The sequence below is a fragment of the Lepidothrix coronata genome, unplaced genomic scaffold, assembly GCF_001604755.1.
Source record: "Lepidothrix coronata isolate B3197 unplaced genomic scaffold, Lepidothrix_coronata-1.0 Scaffold16, whole genome shotgun sequence".
Lineage (NCBI taxonomy): Eukaryota > Metazoa > Chordata > Aves > Passeriformes > Pipridae > Lepidothrix > Lepidothrix coronata.
In genome coordinates this window covers 2,039,726-2,063,660 of record NW_016690196.1, presented here as the reverse complement: position 1 = coordinate 2,063,660, position 23,935 = coordinate 2,039,726, and the positions used below count along the sequence as shown (strand labels likewise).

The 23,935-nt window shown below is 39.9% G+C and overlaps 1 protein-coding gene across 1 annotated transcript in view; it reads right to left on the bottom strand.

The window, feature by feature from the left end:
• The window catches only part of KIF26B (kinesin family member 26B), a 295,015-nt gene that overhangs the window by 216,893 nt on the left and 54,187 nt on the right, over window positions 1-23,935 (bottom strand). The window lies entirely within an intron of this gene.

Sequence of the window (23,935 nt, the reverse complement as noted above, 5' to 3'; positions counted from 1 at the left end):
TACCAGAGAGTAACCAGATATAGTTTTGTATTTATAGCTGTTTCCATTAACACAGTTATATTAAGAGCTTGTTAATGATCTAATTATCAAATTTTCTAATTATGGTTTTGCTTAATTTCTTTTGTGCACATGGAATCACTTATAATCATTGCCTGTGATCCCTGGAACACCTAAATTGAGATATAACATAACAAAGTCTTTTCTTTGGAAATGAAGTTTGTATATGTAAGTGCACTGCTCCCTCTAAAATTCTATCACTTCTGATCTCATTACATTATACACATTTCTCATGTACAATAGTCTAGATATATTGATACCATTGTTATGCTTGCAGAAAAATATTACAGGCATATGAAAACAAACAAAAATGCACCAGAAAAGTAAAAATCTGTCTTAGAGGGTGCTGAGTGCCCCCAACTGCTGTGCAGCCAAATCTAAACGCATTAGAGCAGCCATGAAAGAACATTTATTCCACCTGGGATAAAGGGCAAGAGGCAGGAGCACACCTCAGCTTTTTAGTTGGGAATAATTTCATGAGCAAAGTTGTTTGCAGATTTCCACTTCAGCGGCAAGATCAGCTTATGTTTGGTTAGCACAGCATGAATATTTGCAGTATGCAAAGGGAAAGAAAGAAAAAAAACCAAATCCTGAAGAAACTAATGAAAGTAACAGGAATCTGACAACTTTCAGTGGGAACTGAATTACTCTGTCACAGCTCTCTCACATGCATCACAAGGATAAACTCCTGTGCACAGGACACCTTTTTGCCAGGCAAAGCTCTTTACTCCAGCCCTGGGGTAGTTGAACTGTTTGACTATGCCAACACACATGGTAGAACGTGTGTTATGACACAGCCTTTTTCTCTCAAGTCTGCTGCAAACATACCTGCTAAATTTCATTACACTGTGTCAGTGTGTGACTTACTACACGAACTATAAGCTAATGTGTATACTTCAGCATATGTTTCAGCTCCAATTCAGCAGACTCTGCCTGCATCTGCTGAGGCAGTGATTGCATAGGGTTTGGTATTTTGTGCCAAGGGTAGGTGACAGAGTCTGGGTTTGAGGGACTGGTGAGTGCAGGAAGATGTGTGGGGAAGATAGGAAGCCATGGTCAGGATGGAAGCTGTTGGGCTGCTGAGTGTGGCTTTACATGAGGAGAGATCCAACTCCCTGTTGGGCTGCTGAGTGTGGCTTTACATGAGGAGAGCTCCAACTCCACTCACTATGGCTTTTGCAGAACCTGCTTTGGGCTGCTTCCACGCCAAGTGATCCAGAAGGCACCTACTACACCAGCACTGACTCAAGCTGACACAGCTGCATGATGCAAGGCTGCTCTGAGGGAAAGTACTGGCTGGGGTCCAGCAGCGTGACGGGCTACTTGGCTGCCAGGAATCTGATGTTGTGGGTATAGAAGAAACCTTCATGGACCCGAAGCCAAATGAAGTTGGTATCGAGTACAATGTGATTCCATGGGCCTTGGTCAGCCCCTGAGAACACTGCTGCTTCTGAATACTTGCAGCCAGGAGCAAGCAACATGGTCTAACATTTACCACTGCACTTCTACAGGCTGGTAAATGCTCTATTTCTATACGTATCTTTATGGTCAGATTTGTGACACTGTGGGAACTTTGGAGTACAGTAAATAACCTCTTGTTGTCACCTATTAAAAAAAGAGTATCCCAAACTCAAAAAGTAGATGTTGTTTCAGTTCAGAACTACTGGGTTTGTTCAAAATTACTCACACTGTACAACCTCAGGCTGTCACAGCCTCCACAGCCTATATCCCATCCTCCACACCCTCACAAGGTCCCAAACAATTCAAATGGTGAAGGATGCAACAGGGCTCAGCTGGAAAGAGTTCTCACCAAGGTCTCAATGAAGGCATTCAGAGCTAAAGGAGGCCAAGCACTCCCCTCCCCACATCCATTCACTGTGAACAGAAGCCTCAAGCCCTTGCTGTGGGACCACAGGGGACAGGCACATAATGAGCCCTCACTGCCAAACAGCACAGTATTGCTGGCCCCCCATGACACTGATCTACAAGTGTGGGCTAAAAACATACCTCCCCCACTCTAACCACAGCTCATGTTCTCTCCTGATTAAGCTGACTGCTGACAAGCCCAAGAGGGGATCAGCCTCCTGACTTGTGTGGTCTGATGAAGGCTAAGATTACAAATCTTTTTCCAAATAGTCCCCAAGTGAGCCACATACACACACACCACAAAAAAAAAAAAAGGAAGAGGGAGAAAAACTTCCAGTAGGGGCTGGTAACATTAGCTGTCCTTAAACCAAAATACAATGTACCTCAAGCTACAGTGTCAGATGAAAAGCTTTCTAACCAGTGGGAAGGAGAATGGATTTACAACCTTTGTAAAAATTAAAAACACAAGACACTGATCGTGACTTCAGACTAATATAGGACTCCTGGTGCACCCAGTCACACCATAATCAACAGGAATATGGGAATCTCATCTGAAAGAATGAAGCTAATAGTTATAGAGACAGTCATTGCCACTATGACACTGCTCTTGAAATACACTGAATAAGGCTACTCACCCTCTCCCCTCTACCCAAGGATACCTCCTGCAATTAATCTACAGAGTAACCCTCTAAACTCAAGCTCTGGGTTCTCCACTACTGATTCAGGTCTATAGATCCAGAAATCAAACTAAATTTAAGAAAATGTAGAAATTCCTTCTCAAAAAAATTTATTTTCGATCAGTAGAGTAATCCAGTGGCCTCTTAAAACACCTTTTAAGAATTTCAGCAACCAGTGATTAGGTAAACACGTTATGAAATCTACATACCTGCATAATTCATGCAGACTGGAAAAAAATAAATCTAATTTCTGTTATTTATTGAGAGACAAGAGAACATCTGGATTTAGATTTTAAACAAAAAAAAATCCCTAAACAAACAAACAAAAAGAATAGTGTCAACATCACCCTGGAAAGATGCTTCAAGGAAAACAGTGTAAGTAATGGGGAAAAAAAAGGAGTTGTTATTTTACTGGCTTAGATTTATTTTTCTCTGAATAGCTGAAAGCTACATATAACAAAAGAAAACAGCTGTGAGATAGAAAGCTCTCCTACCATTACATTACCTTATTTTCCTTAGTTTCATTTCCAGAGCCTGGGTCTCATTTATTTAAATTTATTATTATTCTCTATTTACCTCTCATGCACATCTTTACTACTTCTGATCCGGGCAGACCTGGACAGTTCCTGTCAGAGATTGCTCTTTTTTCTCTGAAACAGAAGGAGCATAATGTCCTAGAATTAGCACCAAATCTTGCTGTTTCTAGTGGTGTAGCAGAAGAGTTGCACTGAGATGGAGATAGAGTGAAAGTTGGAGAGCTGAAGCAGTCTGAGCAGGTCAGCAGTGACTAACGGTGCCACTGTGGGTTTAGGCTAGGTTCACAAAGTACAGCAATATGAAGCATTGTGCTTGTCCTTTGCCAGCAGCTCCCAAAACAGTATCTGCATCCTGGACCTCAGTGACTGCAACCCTTAGATAAGCCACGAGGAGCAACAGGGACACTTGAGCAAGTGACACCTGGCAGTGAACAATGTAACCTCTCAAAGAAAATCTGCCAAACATAGGGTTGTATCTTGCGGTTCTACACCCCCAAAGCTGTTCTACCAGGATTCACTCATTAGATCCTCCCCAGTTGCACCATTCTCTCCATGCAGCAGCATGGCTGCACCCCCTTACCCCACACCACTTGGCAGAGCAGCCTTTTGGGGTTTAAAACCTCCATCTCCTAACAATCTGCACTGTCTACCTTCACACATGGCCAGGTAAGACAACTGTCTATTCTTCATGCAGAAGGTGAGCTCCTGAGCAGCTGAAAACATGTCATCATGTTACTCGTGGTCCCGAAATCCAGCTCACCACAGCAGACGTGGAGGAGTGCTGGGTCAGGTGAAGTCAGTGCTGCCATCACCTCTCCTTCTCCATGCAACTGAGGTGTGGCAGCAGCTCCTAAGGAGCAAGCCAACTACAAAGGCTGCAACAGGAAAGGTGGGGATAGCCTGCAGAGCTGGGAGCTGGTGAGAGAATTTCCTCCTCTGCATTCCTTAATGTTGTGGCCTTAATCCCCTTGTCTGGTAGAAACCCATCTTAACTTGAGCAGGGAACCCGAGTTTCTCCAGGCCTTGTTGGACACCATCATGTATGGGCTGTTTTATGCTAAGGCTGCTTAGGGCAGCAGCACCACCCATCAGAAGGACAAGTGCCCTTTTTGGCACAGGAGTGTCATGTACTTGGTACTTGTCATGCACCTTTGAATATGACTGATTGTGCATGAGAAAGGATCAATTGTCAAGGGGCATCAATACAGCCAAAGACCCAGTTCAACTGACCTAGTGTAATACATCCAAGACTAGATTCCAAATCTGAAATTGCCACCTTATATGACTTCTTGAAATTCATTGCCACTAGACCACTATACCTGAGGCCTGGCTTTAGATATTCCACATGTTCGGTCAGAAGAGCAATTCTTCACAAAAATTATACAGGCTTTGTTTCTGGGGGGAGAGGGAGGGTAGGGGCACAGGGAAGAGAGAAACAAAAAACAGAAAGGAGCAATCACTAAGTGATCAATATACTACAAAAATGGAACAAATCATTCATTGTCAGCCCTTCTACTCAGGATGTGGGCAAAGGATAGAGATTGTCCTACAATAATCCCCTCTTACTTTGTATTTACTTTTTCCGATGAGCAGAGTAACACAGGCAGAAAAATCCTAGAATGCTAATCAAGCTAGCAGGAATACTAGGTGTGTTCCATAGGAAAAACAAACTGCATTTGCAAACGGGGAGCTGTATGTAAGGCCCTGATTCCTACATGCCAACAGACCACTTTGGAAGCACACAGTGGCTCCACTTAGTATGCTTAAAGTGGAGGGGATTTTTTGTTCCCGTACTCCAATTTTGCAGATGGAAATATAGTTGCATTGCACAACCAAACTGACATTTTTAATTACAAGCATTTTAGCTATTTTTGCAACCATTTGTACAGTTTGATATTAATAATGAGAACCGTGGCTCCAGCTCACAGTTTCTGTCTGAAATTATTTTATCATCAACACTACACAAACTATATGTAAGGTTTTCCAGAACTGATACTAGAACACTGGGATCTTTTTGTTTTATTAACGCTTACAGAGTCCCCACTGAGGACTCCACTGATTACCAAAGGGATTGGCAGTCTGAAGTTACTGGGAAGTTCAACTCCCCCTCCCTCCCCTAATTTTAAATGCTTTTCGTGTTCTCAACTAAACCCTGCATTTAGTATTGTAATTTAACTTACTCTCCCATGTTACCATCCACAGAATGTTTTCTGGCATGCTCACAAAATTCCACCAGAGACCTTTTCTGGCATCCACATCTATAGAATTTTCTAATTTATTATGTAAAACTTAAGGGACATGGAAAGGGAAGGATTACAGAGCCATCACTTGGTATCCAGCGCAAATATAACTAATGAAATCTGACACGCATATATACATTCAGACTTTTTATGGCTTTTTTTTAAAATAAGCATTGAATACCCTACTATTTTTTAAGTTCATTTTATTTCTAGGGAGAGTTATACCTGCATAGTTAGAACATTCTATACCATCCTCCACAACAGATGTAAACCTCTCATTTCCCACTCAATCTCCTGCCCCTGTTCCCAGTCAGGCTTTGTATGCAATTGCTTTCACATTTATTCTTGGCTGTATCAGACATATCAGATGCATAAGGTGCTCCCAGTCCTCTTACACATAAATAAGCACCAAAATGTCTCTATCCTGAACTCTGTTATGCTAGTTTCCTCCTGTCTATGTTTTGAAAAAATCTACACAGAAAATCTCCTTTGCTATTTAATAATATACAAAATCAGCAAAGACAATACAAAAATGCATCTCAGAGTCTTGAAGACAGCACAAGTTATTCCTCTCAATCACATTTAGAAGTGTTTTTAACTTCAAGGAAGGAATTTGCAGTGCAATGAATAAATAATTCTGACTCCTCCTTGACATTAGCCCCAAACAGAAAATGCAGAACCGTGCGTATCTATATTCTCCTTGCCTGAGCTCCCAGTTCTGGCTCATCCAAGAGTACTTGTAGAATCCTGAGTGAGAGAATCAAAGCAATAGAATCACAGCTGAGGCTGAAAGGGATCTCTGGAGGTGATCTCATACAACCTTCCTGCTTAAGTAGGATCATTTAGAACAGGCTGCCCAGAACCAGGTCTAGACAGCTTTCAAGTACCTCCAAGGTACCTCCACAACCTCTCTGGGCAACCTGAGCCAGTGCTCAGGCACCTGCATGGTGAAAGGGTTTCCTGATGTTCAGATGAGAAGCTCCTGACACTTTTCCTCATGACTTTTGGAGCAATCCAGATCTGTGTGGGCTGTGGTACCTGGCAGAGCAGTTAGTAAATTAAGCTAATTATAGCAAATTAAGCAAGGGGCAAAACCCATCCAGAGTTCAAATCACCATTTGGGACATGATTGCTAAAGATTCCTCATCTTTATACATGCTCATTATGTTTACTCATCATGTCTACTCACCACAGCAACCACCACTCTTGGAAAGTCACTCTCCCTTACTTCCTCAGATGAGGAAATCCTTAGGCTTCCTTTACAGTGACACAGCAGAAATCACCTATTGTATGTACAAACTGGGCTGAGAATACATATGATCAAGTCTACTGTCAAATACATTGTGGCATACTCCAAAGCAGGAGAAAATGGGCAAACTGGTGCAGCACAGCCCTGTGGTGCATACTCTACCTGGGTGGGAAGCAACTATCGTCCTGCTGACAGATTTGGGACACTGCCTTAAGTCTATTCTTAATTAAATGTATTAAAATGCCTTTAGGTCTCATTTCCATAAAGTAATTCCTGTGTCATGTTTCATTTACAGCTTTAGTACATCGCTCATGAGATAAATTCATGAAACAGGTTGCCTAAGTCACTGTCTAAAACAGAAAACACTTTTTAGGGTAAAATCAGTAGTCTGCAACCTCGTGATTCCTCATGTAGCCAAACAAGGCTGTAAAGCACTTCCACAAGGAGGGACATATTTCAGCCATAAGGGCTCATAACATGCAGTAACTTACAGAAATTTTGTCCCTTTGTCTTCCACAAAGGTCTGTTCATTCCATATTAAAACAAGTCTGAAAACAGAAGTAAATAGTATAAGAAACAGCCAAGATAATAATTTTAGGTGGTATCACAGCAGTCCTACATGCAGAAAAATCTCATGGGGGGAATGGGGTCACTGAGCTGTAATAAAGCTTGGCCAACAAACATGGTGTCTGGGTACCCACGCCACAGACCCACAGCACCACGTTTCCAGCTGTGGAGCTCCCTGACTTGAACCACTGGGCCTTGATACAAGTACAAAATGCAGTGTTCAGAAGATATTTGGTATACTACCCTCTCAGTTCTGCTCTTGGAGATCACAGAGGCACCATGCAGACAAACAGCTGTGCATGCTGAACCACCCCCCACCCTTCACTGCCAACCCCCAACACTCTCCTGCCCCTCAGAGCTCCCCAGGGTTTCCAGCTACCAGAAACTTTTCAGAAGTCAAGATACTACTGCAATATGTAAGTGACCAGAAAAAATAAAATAGAAACCCTATAAAGCTAAAAATAAATGTAAACTATTCTGGTATTGGTTGGGTGAGGAAGACAGGGAAGAAAAACACAGTAACAAATCCAGATATTATACAACTCACTCCATGGAACATCTTTTCTTGATTATGTTTATTGGAGAGCTGTTATCCAAAACCTCAAATTACCCTAATTTGAAACACATTAGAGTTTTTTACTGTAAAATACTAACCAAAAGAAACTAAATCTTCCAAGAGCAAGAAGGTATCCAATTTTTTGCCTTGAACGAAAAACAACTTTCACTGCAGTCAGAAAACAAGAGCAGATCTTTAGCTCTTTAAAGTGCTCTATATCCTTTAAAACACTCAGGGGCTGGTCTTGATCACTCTAATTCCATTAGTACCAAATTTCAGGACTGCGTCTTTCAATTTTTCCCCCTCATAGAGTCCCAAAGCTTTTCTTTACTTGTCCACACTTCTATAAGTACTGCAAAGACATTGAACGACTTTACTTTCTTTCTAGCCTTCTGTGAATTAAAAAACCCTTTCCATAAAACACAGAATGTCTTCGTATATGAAACTTCAAATGATTATCAGCAAACGTAGCACACAACAGCTACCTTGAGGGAAATGCTAGAAGATCACTGCATGCTGAGAATAAACTCATTTTCCATTTTCTCTGGAAAATGGAGAAAATAGTGTTCTCATTTAAAATTAGAGAAGTTTAAATTAGGAAAAATTTGCTCCTTGGAGCATTTTATTTTCCCTTTTTAAAAGGAAAAAACAGAAAAGCAAATTTCCTGTCTTTTACCAGGTTCTCCTTACATAGGAAATCTTTGGTCAAATATCTGAGCAAATTACTACCATCCAGATACTTATTTGTTTCCTCAGTATCCACTTCTTCTACACAGCTCATGAACATCGACCTCTTAATTGAGGCATAGTTTGAAAAGTTAAGTAACTTTAAAAGAGCTGCTGCTCGAGATTTTAATTTTTTTAACAGAGCTTCTAACCAACATCCTGCCCATTTAGCTGTGCACATAAGGAAGATTCAACAGATAATTTATCTTTTAGGTATGGTGCAGAAACATTAAGAAATGAAGGGTGTTGATTTAAGTAAAACACAAACACTAGTGAGCAGACATTATGAAAGTGGATATTTGGACATTTTGCTCTGCCTAAATTCTACTACACTCACCACAGCAGCATGCAATCATCTTTCAGCTCTAAAATTAAACTGTTAGTTTTCATCTTCTCCCCAGATGGAGAAGCACATGAAATAGAGAACGAATGCTTCTTTTGACATACCAGGTGTTTAGACCAACAGACATCGACCACACAAATCACAATACATTCACCAGAGAAAACCAAATCAAAGAAATTACTTTGTACCCGAAACAGGCTACAGGGAGATTTGCAATGAATTTTACTAAGACTCATCCTGAAGCTGGGTGCACGAGGGCTATATTTCAATCAAAAATAAGCAGGTTTTGTAGTTTCACTCTGAATAGCCTTGGATCTTCAGTTTCTGTTCCAGAATTTTAATTAACAGTTTAGTTATGCTAAGCCCACTCACTGAGCACTTCAAGTTTGACACTGTATTTCACTGTAAGTCATTGCTAAGTGGGGAGGAAAGATTGCATTGCCAAGGTGCTCTTATGCTTCAGCAGTAGAAGACACGCTTCTGCAATAGTAGAAATATGTCAAACTGAAGGCTTTGTGCATCGCACACTTCTTCAGGCATATCCATTTCATCTTTAAAGCCTAACTTTAATATTTAAGGTATACATAAAAGCTAAAGATACAAATTTATGCCTTCCACACTATGTTCCATGCAGTACAGACTAGCTAACAGTCTACTGGACTAGCACTCATAATTAAGAAAAAAAAATTGTTCTCTGCTTTGATCTCCATAAAGTGTCTCACAAACCCACAGACTAGCAAGGGTACACGGCAAGTCCTTCTTCTGTATATTGCCATACAGATCATCACTTTGTCTGCCAAATGACCAAAGTCTAGCCATCAGGAAACAGAGGGAGACCATACTACACTAGAAGCTATTATACCCCACTCGAAAGCCAGATCCTGCCCAGGTGGCAGATCAGCTAGCACTTACGTGACTGGAGGGAGTACATTATTTTTTTCTCCCTATCAAGACTCCCCTAACGAACTGATGAGATCCCCTATTTTCTCTAACCAGCATAAGATTTATAGTATCTTACGAAGCAAGCTGTTAATATAAGACCAGAAACTTAAGATGGTGAGGGGAAAACAATAAGCCAGTGCAAATGGAATTGATGCAGGAAGTTGAAGCAAATGGAAAAGAAAATCAAAACAGTCAGCAAGGTGAAACTTTATTGACCAAGAAAAGGCTCATCCATCACATAAAAAGTTCAGCAGAGAAAGCATTAGTCTTCTGACCTGGAATCTGTGTTAAGGTCAGGATCTCTCATTTAGGGACCCCTGAATGACAAGTCCAGCTACTTTGGAGATATGATTTAATTAGTGCTACTAAAAAAAAAATACCTGGGACTGATTTCTTCTAGTATGAGCACACTGTTTGTGTTTCCTTAAACACAAGGAGACGAAAGCCCAAAGACTTTGCTTTGACCAGCCCTGCTTATATTCTGTCAGAAGTGTGGGGATTCCATATGACTCCATATGGCATCTCTGCAGAGGAAAGGTCAAAAGTAATACAAGGAAAAGGAAAAAAAATTACTTTATTTCACAGGAGAAAACAGAACAACACAGTATATAAGAAATACTACACCTCTTTCTTCCACAGGCAGTTTTAAAAGGAGTATGATTTGAACTTAATGAATCAGTCTAGCACAAGATAAAGTCTACAGACCGTGTCAGTTTGTTTCAGTTTAAACTCTTACCTCACAATTGTCAGACCATTTTTTCACTTTGGAAAACATCACCAAGATAAAGGGTCTCTCAAGATCATCGCACACAGCATCTGTGTGCATTCTGAAGAATCATACAGTACTGTCAAACACAAATCACAAACAGGCAACTTACTCTTAGCTTAAGTACCACAGAAATGTGATTTCTATCTGTTAGCTCTCATCCATTAGATCAGTTTATGCACTAAATAATAACTCCACCAACTACTCAAAAGAACAAAAGCTAACAGTATGGTTTATGGCTTGGCTCATTCACCCAGTTTGTAAATGACCTGATGACTATTCCAAAAAATACACCCCTGCAAGTGTTTGAAATAACCAACAGAAGCATTGCAGCACCCCTGAGATGGCAGAAAAACTCCACACTTGTAATTTTTTTTTCATTAGCCCACAAGTTGAATATCAATGTTGGACTTCCCTTTGGTAAAATATTGGTAAATAAAACAGTCAGGCATTCCTGCCCCTCTGGTCCAAGTAATGACAGGTACAGGAAAAGGAATATTGTCTCTCTCATGAGAGGATGAATCTGTCACTGCTGTGGCAGGTGTATTTACAGCCAAGAAACATTCAGAGAACAGAGATTAAACTGAGAGCCTGTGCAGAGTCAGGAACCAAATCCTTATATTCCAAATCCTATAAAAAGTCACCAATTGTTTTCAGCTAAGCGAGGAGAATGCCTTCAAGATTATTCTGTTAATACTGAACAACCAGGAAACTGAGTGTTTCTGTTCTTTGTCCTTTCTTAATTTGCTGTTCATTAACATTAAAGTCATTTAATTTACTAAAAGGAAAGAAATACTGCAAAAACAGTAAATATGTTAAAATTAGATGTAAGTTTCTGAATTCTGAAATGAACAATAGTCTTACAGCAAATCTGATGTATGAAATTTAATGGTTCCCTGAGATGTGAAAGCACAATACCAGACGATATAGAAGATACATAGGAGCATAAAAGAAGAAAAATAAAGCAAACAAAACCCACACACAAACCTTTCCATAGAACAAAAACCCTCACAATAATCAAAACCAGCAAAGCAAACAGCACCAGTGTATTAAAAAAAAAAAAATCACTGTAAAATTGAAAATTTACAGCAATTTCTAGACCAGAGTGGCTAAAACTTCTGCAATAAACAGTTCCAACCAACATGGAAGTGGCCTTTTCTGCTGGCTGTGGATTGATTTTCTTTTGGCTTATCCTTGAAAGCAATATATCTTCCTGAATGGATCTCTCTCTCACTCCTGTTCTCAAGAGCAGAGGATTAACAATTTATCGTGGTTATTCAGTACAATGAAACTGCTTCAGCTTTAGCATCATTCACAGGACAGGCCCTTACAATCATTGAGACTTCAGCATGTACTTATAAAAAAAAGAAAGACTAGAATTCTGATCTGAAATTCACTAATCACCTACTTGCCCTCACCAAACATGTTTCTGATAGCTACAGTGCTGATACAGATTAGAGGAGAGTTAAGAATCATAGAATCATTTAGGTTAGAAAAGATTTTTAAGATCACTTGTGGAGTCCAACTGTTAACCCACGGCTGCCAAGTCCACCACTAAATCATGCCCCTAAGTGCCACATCTACATGTCTTTTAAATACCTTCAGGGATGGTAACTCAACTACTTCCCTGGGCAGCCTGTTCCAATACTTGACAAACTTTTCCATCGATAAATTTTTTCTAATATCCTACCTAGACCTCCACTGGCGCAATTTGAGGCCATTTCCTTTTGCCTTGTCATCTCTTGCTAGGAGAGACCACTCCCTCCTTTCAGGTAGTTGTAAAGAGTGAAAAGATTTCTCCCAAGTTTTCTTTTCTCCAGGCTAAATGCCCCCAGCTCCCTCAGCCACTCCTCATAAGACCTGTGCTCCAGACCCTTCACCAGCTCTGTTTCTCTTCTCTGGACACACTCCAGTATCTCAAATGTCCTTCTTGTAGTGAGGGACCCAGAATTGGACAGAGTACTCAACATGTGGCTTACTGTACTCCTAAAGTTTGCCCTACAGCTCTTACACATTTTATTTCTACAGTTCAGGTGTAATTTCTCAGACTATATGCAGCTCTTCAATAATCCCACTTCACAGTGGAATACATTTAGAAAAGGGAAAAACAGCATTTAAAAAGCATCTTTCTATACAGCCTACAACCCACTGCTGCCTACACCTGGACAAAGTACAGCTACTTATCTGATTTTAGAAACAGAGAAGGTCTAGCTGATGCTCAGATGGGAAATAACATGGGAATCCTACGTACTGGGGAGAAAACAAACACGTACGCTACTGAATATTGGACCACCACTAAACACCTGATGAAAAGGAATTAAAACTGAAATTGTCTATATGCAATGGCATATTTACCTAAAGGCATACAAGCAGTGTACTTTGAGACACATATATGACCTAAGCCTATCATCTTTGCCACACCAGAGGAGGAACAACAGCATTAAGGAGCAGAAGAATGACACATAACATGAAGAATCAAGATTCCACTTGTCTTCAGCTCTTTATGGACAGATAGCATGATCAGAAAAGGCAGGAAGTTAAAATTTTTATCTCCCCCATTTTTTCAAATGTTGCACTAGGGCAACCTAAATGGTGCTGAGAAGAGTAAAGAAGAGGTACTACAAGTCAGAAAGAAGCAACCTGCATCACTTTCCAAAGGGAAAGTTTTACTGCCAGCTCAGCAGCCCAAAGTCTCACACATCTCCCACGCTTCTTTTCAGAGCTTCCCTCTGCTATTGAGCACCAGGATACCTGCAGCCCTGAGCTCCTCAGCAGCAGAGTTCAGCTGCCCAAAAAACCCAAGAGGATGGAGATCAGGAAGCAAAACACTTCCACGGCTGAACAAATGAACCCTCCGACTCTTAGCTTGGCAAGTTAGTTGAGTTTGGCCATAACAGTTGCTCTGCTACTTTAGTACTTGATACACTGCCCCAGACACTTAAAAAACAGAAGTTAAAATTAAATAATAAAAACAGACTCTTTCAACCAGCCAACGTGTCCACCTTGTTGGCAACCTAATCCACACAGTTGGTCCACTTATCCAAAAGTTGGTCCACTGCCCTGCTTTCTTCACAGTTACCTCCAGCTGAAATACAGCATCCAGCAGTACACAAAGGTAATATAACATGTCTGTTTTATGAGATTTACAGGGTTAGGATGCAGCTTAAATAAAACATAGCTGTTGCTACTGGAGTCTAGTGGCTGTTCATGTGGCTTCAAAGATATAGGTCTCTAGGTGACAAAAATAAGAGGAAAGTATCAAACAGGGCAAAAGAAAGAAGTAGAAAAATAGTTCCCACTGGAAAAATACCAGTCTCTCCTATTATTGCACCTCTTCTCAAGTCATTCCTCTTGGCTTCAGCAATAGCTACCACAGTGGGCTGAAAGCCATCAAATTGTTCACAAATTCCAGCTCAAGGTAGTGATAACAACAGCAAATATTTTGAGAAAATGGGGTATGGACGTAGGGATAGAAAAGAAAAACCATCAGCCTGGTCTTTATCATTCAGTAGTAAAAGCTTATTTGTTTCTAAGTTGTCTTCACCAGCACCAGTGGAGACTTAGCACCTGACTTCGGAAGCAACTTCTGCAGAACAATCAGGTTCTGCCTCAGAAGGATACCTCTACAGGTTTCAGGAATTAGACCTAGGAAGGGTGCTCAGAGCCTGGTAGATGTTCTTTAGTTTGTCCTCTGTGAGTGAGCAGAGAAGTAGGCTAAAAAGAGTGCTTTCAGGGCCAGAAACAAAGTGTTCTTGCTTCTTATGATCCTATTAAAAGGAGTCATTGTGTCAATTTTCCTTTTTGTTTTGTTTCTATTTTAACAAAGTTAGCGTAGTGATTATCTTACAGAGTACAGAAGACATTAAAGAAACCTCAAAATGTACAGGTTGGGTAGAGACTAAAACCCTTCAATCCTTGGTGCCAAGCAGCTTTCATGCCTGGCTCTTATTCCTGGTACATGGACTAAAAGAGGAGTTTCTTAGTGGTGGTGTTTTTTGGAGGGTTGGAATTTTTATGTTTTTCTATTAAATGTAAGCACACAGCACAGCCAAGTAACACATTGTCTTCTGCAGTTCAGTAAGCTTCTGTTTACATTGAGCATCATACACCCAGGCAAAAAAATACAGAGCTGTAAATCCCACATTGGTACATTATTCATGACAGGTCACATCTCTCTGATGTTGTCTATCCTGTACCTCAAATTCAGGGCTGCAATGCCCACAGTTCCCCTGTCAGCACTCAGGTGGGGTTTATCCTTTCCCCCCCTCTCTTCCAGCTACACTAAACCATCTGTGCTAGAGTGAAATGGCTCCCTGATTCTCATAGATTGCATTTATGGCTGCCCCTGGAATACACTAGTTGTACCAAAGGGATGCCATTTCGGCATCTCCATCCCTTACAATTTTATTAGCATCTGGCAGCTACTGATTGTCTGTCAAGTGAGAGAAAAAATGGGTCCAAAAACATGACACTGAAACAGAAAGATTAGCTGTAAAATAGGGGGTTTTTTTGATTTAACTGAAAGCCAGTCTCTGAGGTTTCTTCTCATAAACCTAGAATGGCAAAAGACTTTCACTTTTAGAAACAGGTGAATTACCATCAACTTTGAGGTAAATAGGTACTTTGCAAGCAGCACCCAGAGAGAGTTCACAGAGTCTGTTCTCTACCACATGTAGAATGCAGCCCAGCCACCTGTGGACATGCCTTGACTTCCAGAGGCAAACAGTCTTGCCCCAGTTTTTGGACAACAGGCAGCTGTCAAATCATTGGGAAAAGCCAACAAGACTCCCAGAGTTAAACTGTGATTTCATCCCCACCACCACCATTCTGCATACACCTCAGTATGCAGCAATAGTTCCTTTAAAATTATGCCTCTATATCTGCTTTACATGTTCCAGCCCTTTGACTTCTCTCAAAACTACAAGAACAGTACAAGAGTGACCAGAGCCAAATCGTCTCAAGAATGGGACTTCCAAGAGGACACAGCAAATCCAAGATAGTGATAAAATTCACATTGCTACCAATGACCAAAGAGTTCAGTCAATGGTGAAATTCTAACCTTACTTGTCTGCTGATGCAACACAGCAGAAAACCTCTTCTTTCACAACTTCCTGCTGAGAGATTCTGCAATTAGCATCCGTAAGGCACCCAGCAAAAAAGCCTATCCAACACTTTTCCACACAAGACATGGAATTGGAGGACAACGCAGGAAAGCAGATCTTGCAACCCAAGTTACAGAGCAGCAGGTTCCACAGCGAACGCCATTGCCAAAACTACAAAGTTTCAGATGCCAAAATCTGGCCCGCTAGTGTAGAGAATGCCTTTGTGCCACTGCTAATCAGATGGAATGAGAATATCTCTGCAGAGTTTGAATAATCCGAATATTTTCTTTTTTTTTTATGCATGCCTATGAAGTACAGTATTTTGCTTCTATCTTCTGTGTCCTCACCCACCAGTCTGGATGTTTGTGTAAGGCATAGGCTGTTTCCTACCAGCATACTCTTATGGAGAATACCTCAACCACCAAGCAATACATTCAGTTGCTCACTTGCCCACAGAGTTTTATCTCCTCATACCAAATGGCTCTAAAAGGGCAACCTTTCTCCTAAGTCCTGTGATGGGCACCCTGCCTCGCTCAGGCAAAGTGAGCTAACACACTTATCCAAATACCCTGACAACACATTTTATTCTCTGGGATCTCTTCTTATTTTCTCAGATGATGTTGCATCTCAGACTCCAGGAAAACATTTTGCCCATGGAGGTTGTACAAACACTTCCCACAGCAAGTTTGCTCTGACAGTGGCACTGTCCCACAAAAAGTTTGCTAAAAAAAAAAAAGAAAAAAGAAAAAAGAAAAACACCGCTTCATATTTCTGACTGTATAGGGAAGGGGGGAAGGAAATCAGCAGTCTCCAGGTAGTCAGGAGTCAGAAGGGTTGTCCATGACCAGTTTGCCCTCCATTGGCTACAGAAACAATAGAATTCCTTCTATAATGGACAGGTTAAGGACCAGAGTGAGGGCCTACACATTATTACACAGACAAGGTTCTTTGCCTGAGCCCGCTAATGCTAACACTCACATGAAGCATATTTACACACACATAATACTTGTGGGATGTCTTTCATAGCTCATCTTCTCTAAGGTATCTCTTACTTCGTCTTTGCAAGATGTAATTTTATTTTGAATATTTAAGATGCAAACAATTGCTGATGGGATATTACTTTAACTTTTTGCCCATCCCCCTCCGTAAGTTTATTCTAAAATGAAAAAACTCAGCTAACCTGATGGAAAAGAACACCATAACAGGATTTGTTCTCACTTCCTTTGATATGTGAAACAAATACAGTTACTCCAGGAGACTTTGAGAAACAGTTATGGAAAATTACAGGTGATGAATAACCCACAGGAAGACCCATTTTGTTCCCTGAATGCAATAGTGAGAGTTAAAATAATAGAAAAGAAAGGCTACTAGATCAAATCACATTTTGGTTTCTACCAAAAGCTAATTCATTCCAGTTCTCATGATACTTTCCATCTGTTTTCTCCAAGCTTTACTTCATCATGTACTAAAAAAACATGATGGATCCATAAGCAGGTCAGATATTTTAATTGGTTTTGTTCAAGTTATAAGTATTTCTGTTACAAATTCAAAGAAAAAACCCAATTTCCCTGGCTCACAAAAACTACCCTGTTGTTTTCCCCTGGACTAGCCAGACAAAGAAAACAATACTTTTCCAAGATGAATACAAAATTAGTATTTTTCTTGTTTTGTCATATTTTATACACAACTAAGGGCCAAAGCAGTGCCACTCCAAGCCCAATACAAGACAGTCACCACTGAGAAACAGAGAGCAAGGAGCATAGGACCAGTCCATGTCCTGTTCTTTGGAAGAAATAGATCAATCAGCTCAAAGGGATCACAGGGTTTATGAAAAGCAGCATCTACATGGCAAGTCTTTTTCTGTCTCCCATTTAAGAACTCCTTTGTCAATACACTTAAATGAAAATTTAGATTCAAATTAGAAAAGATTAAGTCTTTAATGTTTGTTGAACAGTAATGGATGTGTGGCACATACTTCTGGAGTATCTGTCCTTATTTAATAATCAGGTGAAGGGCTGTGCAGCAGAATTTCCACTACAAGAGAACAGAAATCCAAGACAAACATGATCTGACCAAGTCGTATATCATTTGCTTGTAACAGATTCAATATACCACTCTGACAAAGTCATCTGTTACCAAGCTTGTGCTGAAGACTTCAGGGATCACCTTCATCACAGCAGTTAACGGCTCAAATAAATCTTGTGATGAAACTCACAGGATTTTTTTTATATAATTTTTTTTTAAGAAACATAAAATGCAACAATTCAAGGCTTCCAAACCACTTTCAGTGCATGGCTTACCAGAAGGAACTAGAAGGCACAGTCCCTACCACAAAGTCTACATCTCTCCAAGCCATAATTATGTGACAGTCCAGAAATTATAGGAACCACAGAATGACACTAGGCAAGGGCATCATGTGTGTGGTTTTCTCTTAATGTGAATGGTAGATGGAGACAGTCAGTGCCACAGAACACTACCGCTCCCCTCTAACCACTAACAAATATGCTGTGAGCCACAGCTCAGGAATCAGTGTCAATTTAAACCTAGCAAACACAAAAGAATTTGTTAACACTACCCTGTCTACTAAGCATGCACCATATGTTTAACATCTCCTGTGATCTTAAGGCAATGAACTAATACGTTACATAGACTTGCATAAAAATAATAAACTCAGCTTAGCAGAACTACTTTGTGTGTGTACATGTATTTGACAGAAGTCTAGTCACAGATACCTAACAACATAAAAATCAGGCAACCAGCTCAAGCTAAGGTAGCCAAAGAAATGCTGAGTTATGTTGTGCCCACATCTCCTGACACTACCGATGCCTCTATTTCCATTATCCCCAGTGCAGATTTTAAACTAGCATTGTGCAAAACTATCACAACAAAATCCAAAGTTAAAAGAAACCATAAGGTACAGAGACAAGGTTAAACTATGGAAATAAATTAGCTTTCCTCAAGTCATTGCAGTTCCATTAAGAGTTTAAAGTAAAAGTTATCCTTTTAAGTAAGTGTAATTTCAGGATTTTAATGTCTTTTAATCACAAACCCAAATAAACTGTATTTGGGAGCCCTACATGGATGGTTTACCAGTTCTCCATCTCTCCTTGCTTGAGATTCTGGTCACAGTAAATAGACCACAGAATCATTTTCTCAAAGCAAAACAAAAGCAGACTGCTATTCAAAGAACACAAGAGTTGGAGCCCTAGATCTCCTCTCCCTTCAGAGAAAAAAATTATTTCCCAGTTTCACAGGGTCTCCTGCATGACACCCTGCTGCCAAGTTACAGAAGTAGAGCATACACTTCTAAGTCCAGTTTCCATTTCAGAGGAAACCACAAAACCTCACAGACACACATACACAAAGACAAGGGCTATCTAGTTTTAAATGCGTCTTGGTTTTGTTCTGTGGGTTTATACACAGCAAGTAAAATTCCACAAAAAATAAACTTAAGAAAAGGGACACTATCCACTACTATGCAGTCTTAGAGTGAAGGGCAACAACTTGAACAAAACAAGAGACATATCCCTTTAAGCAAAGTTATTTGCCATAAAAATAATTTTTGTAACAAGTTTTTCAATTTTAAAAACGGAAAACAAAAAAACTAATAATCAAATTAAAGTGGGGAAATTCTCCAACAACACATAAAGTGGCAAATCTCCAGACTGGCATTCTTTAACAAAGTACAGTTAATCTCATTCTGTTTATGAATGGTTTAAGATCTAAACTGGTTACCTCTACCTTCTTTCCTAGCTGTAATTATAGTTGGAGCTAAAATGGGTGTCAGTAGAGCTAAGATCCCCAGTTTCCACTACAATTCAAGGTTATTCCAACAGTTTTTCTCACCACAGAACTCTCAAAAAGAGGAGTACTGAAGTGAGAGATATTACTCCTCAGTTGCAGTGCTAATATTCATTTGCTATCTGTGATTATGTTCAGTCCTCTTGGTGAACTCACAGCTTATAGAATACTTCCACAAAAAGATACTATGAGCCAGAAATCAGGATGCAGAAAGTTGCATAGTTGACTGCATGATTTACTCTTAGGTTAAACTTTTTCACACCACCTCCAACCAACTTGAAGCTTCACTGAAGGCTTTTTGCTTCACATAGAAGCAAACAGGAATGTGGGGGACCTGAGTACCAGCGACCCAATCACCAGGATCTGCAACCAGCTCAGCAGAGACTTAACCTGAAAAAGATGAGCTATTTCAGCTGGTTGACAAATTTTAAGATTTTTATCTTTCAAATCAATTCTAGTCCAAACAGTTTCAGGATACACTGAATGGTATCTTCTTCTCCAACTGGCACACGGACAAAGCCCAGGACAAACTGAAATGATTTATAACTAAGGCTACGGTGCCTTGGTTTCATGAAAAGTAAAAGCAACAAATATAACCAAGCATTTGAGACAAAATTCTTTAGAACTTTTAAGGAAATGTAGGCTTAGTCATAGCCCTGTTTAATTTACAGCAAAATACAGTTATCTTGATTTGTCCATCCGCACACGCACTCCGCCAATACTGGGTCGGGACTCATCACATGCCAACATCTTTCCGAAGACTAGTGTTCTTACTCAGATGCAGTTTCCAGTTAAGCAAAATCTGATGGCCTACCACAAGCATATACATAGGCAGCATTTATTTTATTTATGCAACATTTATCTTATTACAGGGAGAAACAAAGTTTGATTCTTGGAGTCTCGGAGAAAGTTTTAAGGGTAGAAAAATAAGAAACATCTAACTGGTGCTGACTAGCAACAGGTGCAGTATTAGGAAAAAGATATTTAATAGATTAAATGACATTGCCTCAACAAGCTTCATCCAGAAAATCGTCTCCAGATAATTTTCTCTTATTAATTCAAGCCAAGACACTAATTCACAACAGATATAATTTGACAAATCTACTTCACATTTTTCTAGGGTATATCAACCATGATTCTCTTTTAGAATTTATTCCATAGTGCTTTTTCAAGATTCCTACTCTACAGAATAATCAGTGTATTGACTATATTTGATGTACAGGGACTTTAATTCTGAGCCATGCTGTGTAACAAAGATTGGCTAGAAAAGCCACTTGAAATAGCTTCTGGTATCTGACTGGACTGATTCTTTAAAGCACTTCCAGCATGAGCAATCATGCTTAGTAATTTCAGATAGGATTTCTGAGAAGTGCTATGGATATGATTTTCAAATTAAAGTTTCATTTAAGCAGAGAGCACATTTACTGGATTATTTCAGTGTCCAGAGACAACACAACATCAACGCAACATGAGAATAGTTAAGGCAGGTTCATTTTGAGGTTTGGCTGTACATGTGGGAAGAAATACAATTAAGAAAGAAGATACAGCTTTCTGTATATTCAGCTGCCTCTATTTTTCATTGATAGCTATTTTTTCAGAGCTTTGGGGAAAAGAGACATCTCCCACAGAGAGAAAATTTAAGTTCATTCAGTTTTCCTTCGAACTATTTATATAAAGAATTATCCAATGAAACTACAAACTTGTACAACTGTACTGACGTAGGACTGTTAAAGAAGCATAATTCCTAATATTGCCTACTGAAACATCACATTTCAGAGTTAAATATTAAGTGAGCTGAAGTGGCAAAACACTGTTAGAAGCTTTACTAATAGTCCACTTCTTCCCATTGGGACCAACCTGAGGCCCCTTGGTACCGCACAACCTGACCAAAACTTTCATGTAGGAGTGGGTAAGAAGCTTGTTTAGCTGTCCTCCTCTGGAGTAAAATCCCCAGTGAAGTTTTTCCCGTAATACTCTGGTTCTTGTTTGAGAGATTTCCCTCTCAAATATTGATCAATACCTCTGCTAGTAATACAGAGAACCAGTACTGTAAACTCCATCAGCTGCTTAGTTATAATTTCAGATCCAAAGGGACTTGAGTTCAGTTGACTGATTTTATTACTTTGCATGGTTGCTTGCTTACCTATAGGCATGCACCTAAAGGGAATAAAGGAGTAAATCCAGAGAAGGTCATCTTTATCTAATAAGGCTGCTTTGCTCTCCAAGATATGTACAACTAGAGACAACAGCAGGAGGAAGCATATTCCAACAGAAAATAGTAAGAACTCCATTAAGAGTTTAACAACAAAATATATGACAGCAAAGACATGTGCTAACTGTAGACCATCATCTTTATTCTAGAGAGAATAGTTCATGGAAGCACTCTCCCTGTTGAAAACTCCAACATGGAAAACTGAATTTATCAAATTAGCAGAAACTGTCAGTTGCTGAAATTTGGATTAAGTAAGTAGAACAACATATAGCCTCATGGGAAGGTACCCAAAAGAGAGAAAAAATGTGAAATAAAACTAAAATGAACATTTTGGAAAAAAATGTGACAAGGTAAATATTTTCCAATAAAGTAAATGAAGGGAGAAGAATTCTGGCAGCTGAGTCAGAATTTAAAGTCAAGATGCTGAGGGGAAAAAAAGTAATGACCTCCTCAGTTAAGGACATCTACCAGACACATCATCTCTAGAAGTGGAAAAACACAAAGTCCAAAACCAGAGTTTGGATCTGCCATTGCCACTGCTGGGTTAAAAAAAATTAATAATAAAAAAACTTTGAACCACTGCATTAAACGGGTCCTAAGAAATCCAGTCAGAGCTGGGAATCTCTCACAAAAGACTGGTTGTTTAATAACTTAATAACTAGGTTACATTCCCAAGATAGAAAAGTTCTCTTGCTATTTATCTCCTTGTTACTCTTCTATTTTCTAAAGCTGACACTATTTTGCTCCTTTTCAGAGGGACAGCCAGGTACACTAATGTGTCAGTGCTGGAGAACAAAGCCAAAGTAAAAGGTACAACAGCAGTAACAGCAGCTCCACATCCTGACCCTTGCTCCCGCTGAAGTCACTCCAAAAAAGCAGCCATTTGTTTCCCGGGGGGCACATTTGACCACAAAAAACTTGCTTATTTTTCCAAGTTTCCAGTATCTCCGTTTGGGCACCATTCATACCTATGTCAAAAGTACAGTGTAGTCCTATTCCCTGTAATCCATGAAATTGTGAGGATTTTTAGCAGGACCATTATGATCACAATCCAACACAACAGTTGCTCTCTGTGCTGTGCAGCCCTTAGCACAGCAGCTACACTAAAACACCTTGGGTGTTTCTATAGAAATAGCTGAATGCAGCAGACCCACACTGAGAACCACCCCAGGCAGATGATGCATTACTCTGCAAGAAGCCCCAAAAGGCACAAACAAAGTAGAAGGAATAAAATAAACAAGATTTTCTGTGACCCTAAGGATGAGATTATAACATATTTTTTTTTTTAGCTTGAGCAGGAAGCCCTTCTAAATTACATTTCTAAGATTTTATTGTATTATCTTCATGGCACAGTTATTACACATTAAAGGTAATGACTCTCTTCTGCAAGTAACCTAATATTGAACATGATTGATATCCCCTATCTGGGCTTCAGAGAACACTGAATTTCCTAAATGGAAGGAGGGAACAGAGTTGGATGAGGTGAATAGGGAATAGCTTGAGTGGATTATGTGAATGCATATGAAAAAACAACTCTTAGGTTTTCACGAGAACACAGTATTTTCTTGAAAACACCCATTAATGACAAACAAATGGGGAAAAAAAATCCCCAGATCTTCCATTTGTGTATAATTCTGCTCAGACTACAAATACATATATTATTCTTGTTCTTATCCATTTGATAATTTTGTAAACCCACATATACAGAAAGACACACACGGAGTACCCTACATGTACGCACACCAATGCTTATGAGTTGATGAGAAATTCAGGTTCAGAATTTATGTGCCAAGGGAAATGTGGCCATTTTGATTTCTCTTGTTGCTTTAAATTATCTCTGTGGGCTGGAATCACTGAACAGACTACTGATGCCCAATTGTCTTGAGACACTCTAAAGCACCAGGTTTATTCAGGCACTAAAGAAGCCATAGGGCAACACGGGAGATGGCCCAATAGGGGAGAGCATGCAGAGACTTCCACTAGTTCCCAGGCAAGACAGAAGAAAGTGTCCACACTCATACAAACACTGTTTCTCTGCTAGATCTTATGACTTCTATCCTTTTAAGACTGGGTTAACCATCATCTCCAGCGACTAAGAGGCAAAACCAAACCTAGAGCCTAAAAGGGAACCTTCAGAAACTGACTTCTCTTTCTCTCACCTGAGGTTAATAAGCATAGATTTGCTTTGGTATTCTTCAGGTCCTTGCCCATTCCTAGTAGCTTTCTGACTCTCTAGCCCACCTACTTAGTAACAAATCATCTCACTGCTCAAGCAAACTTGGTTAAACTGTCTTG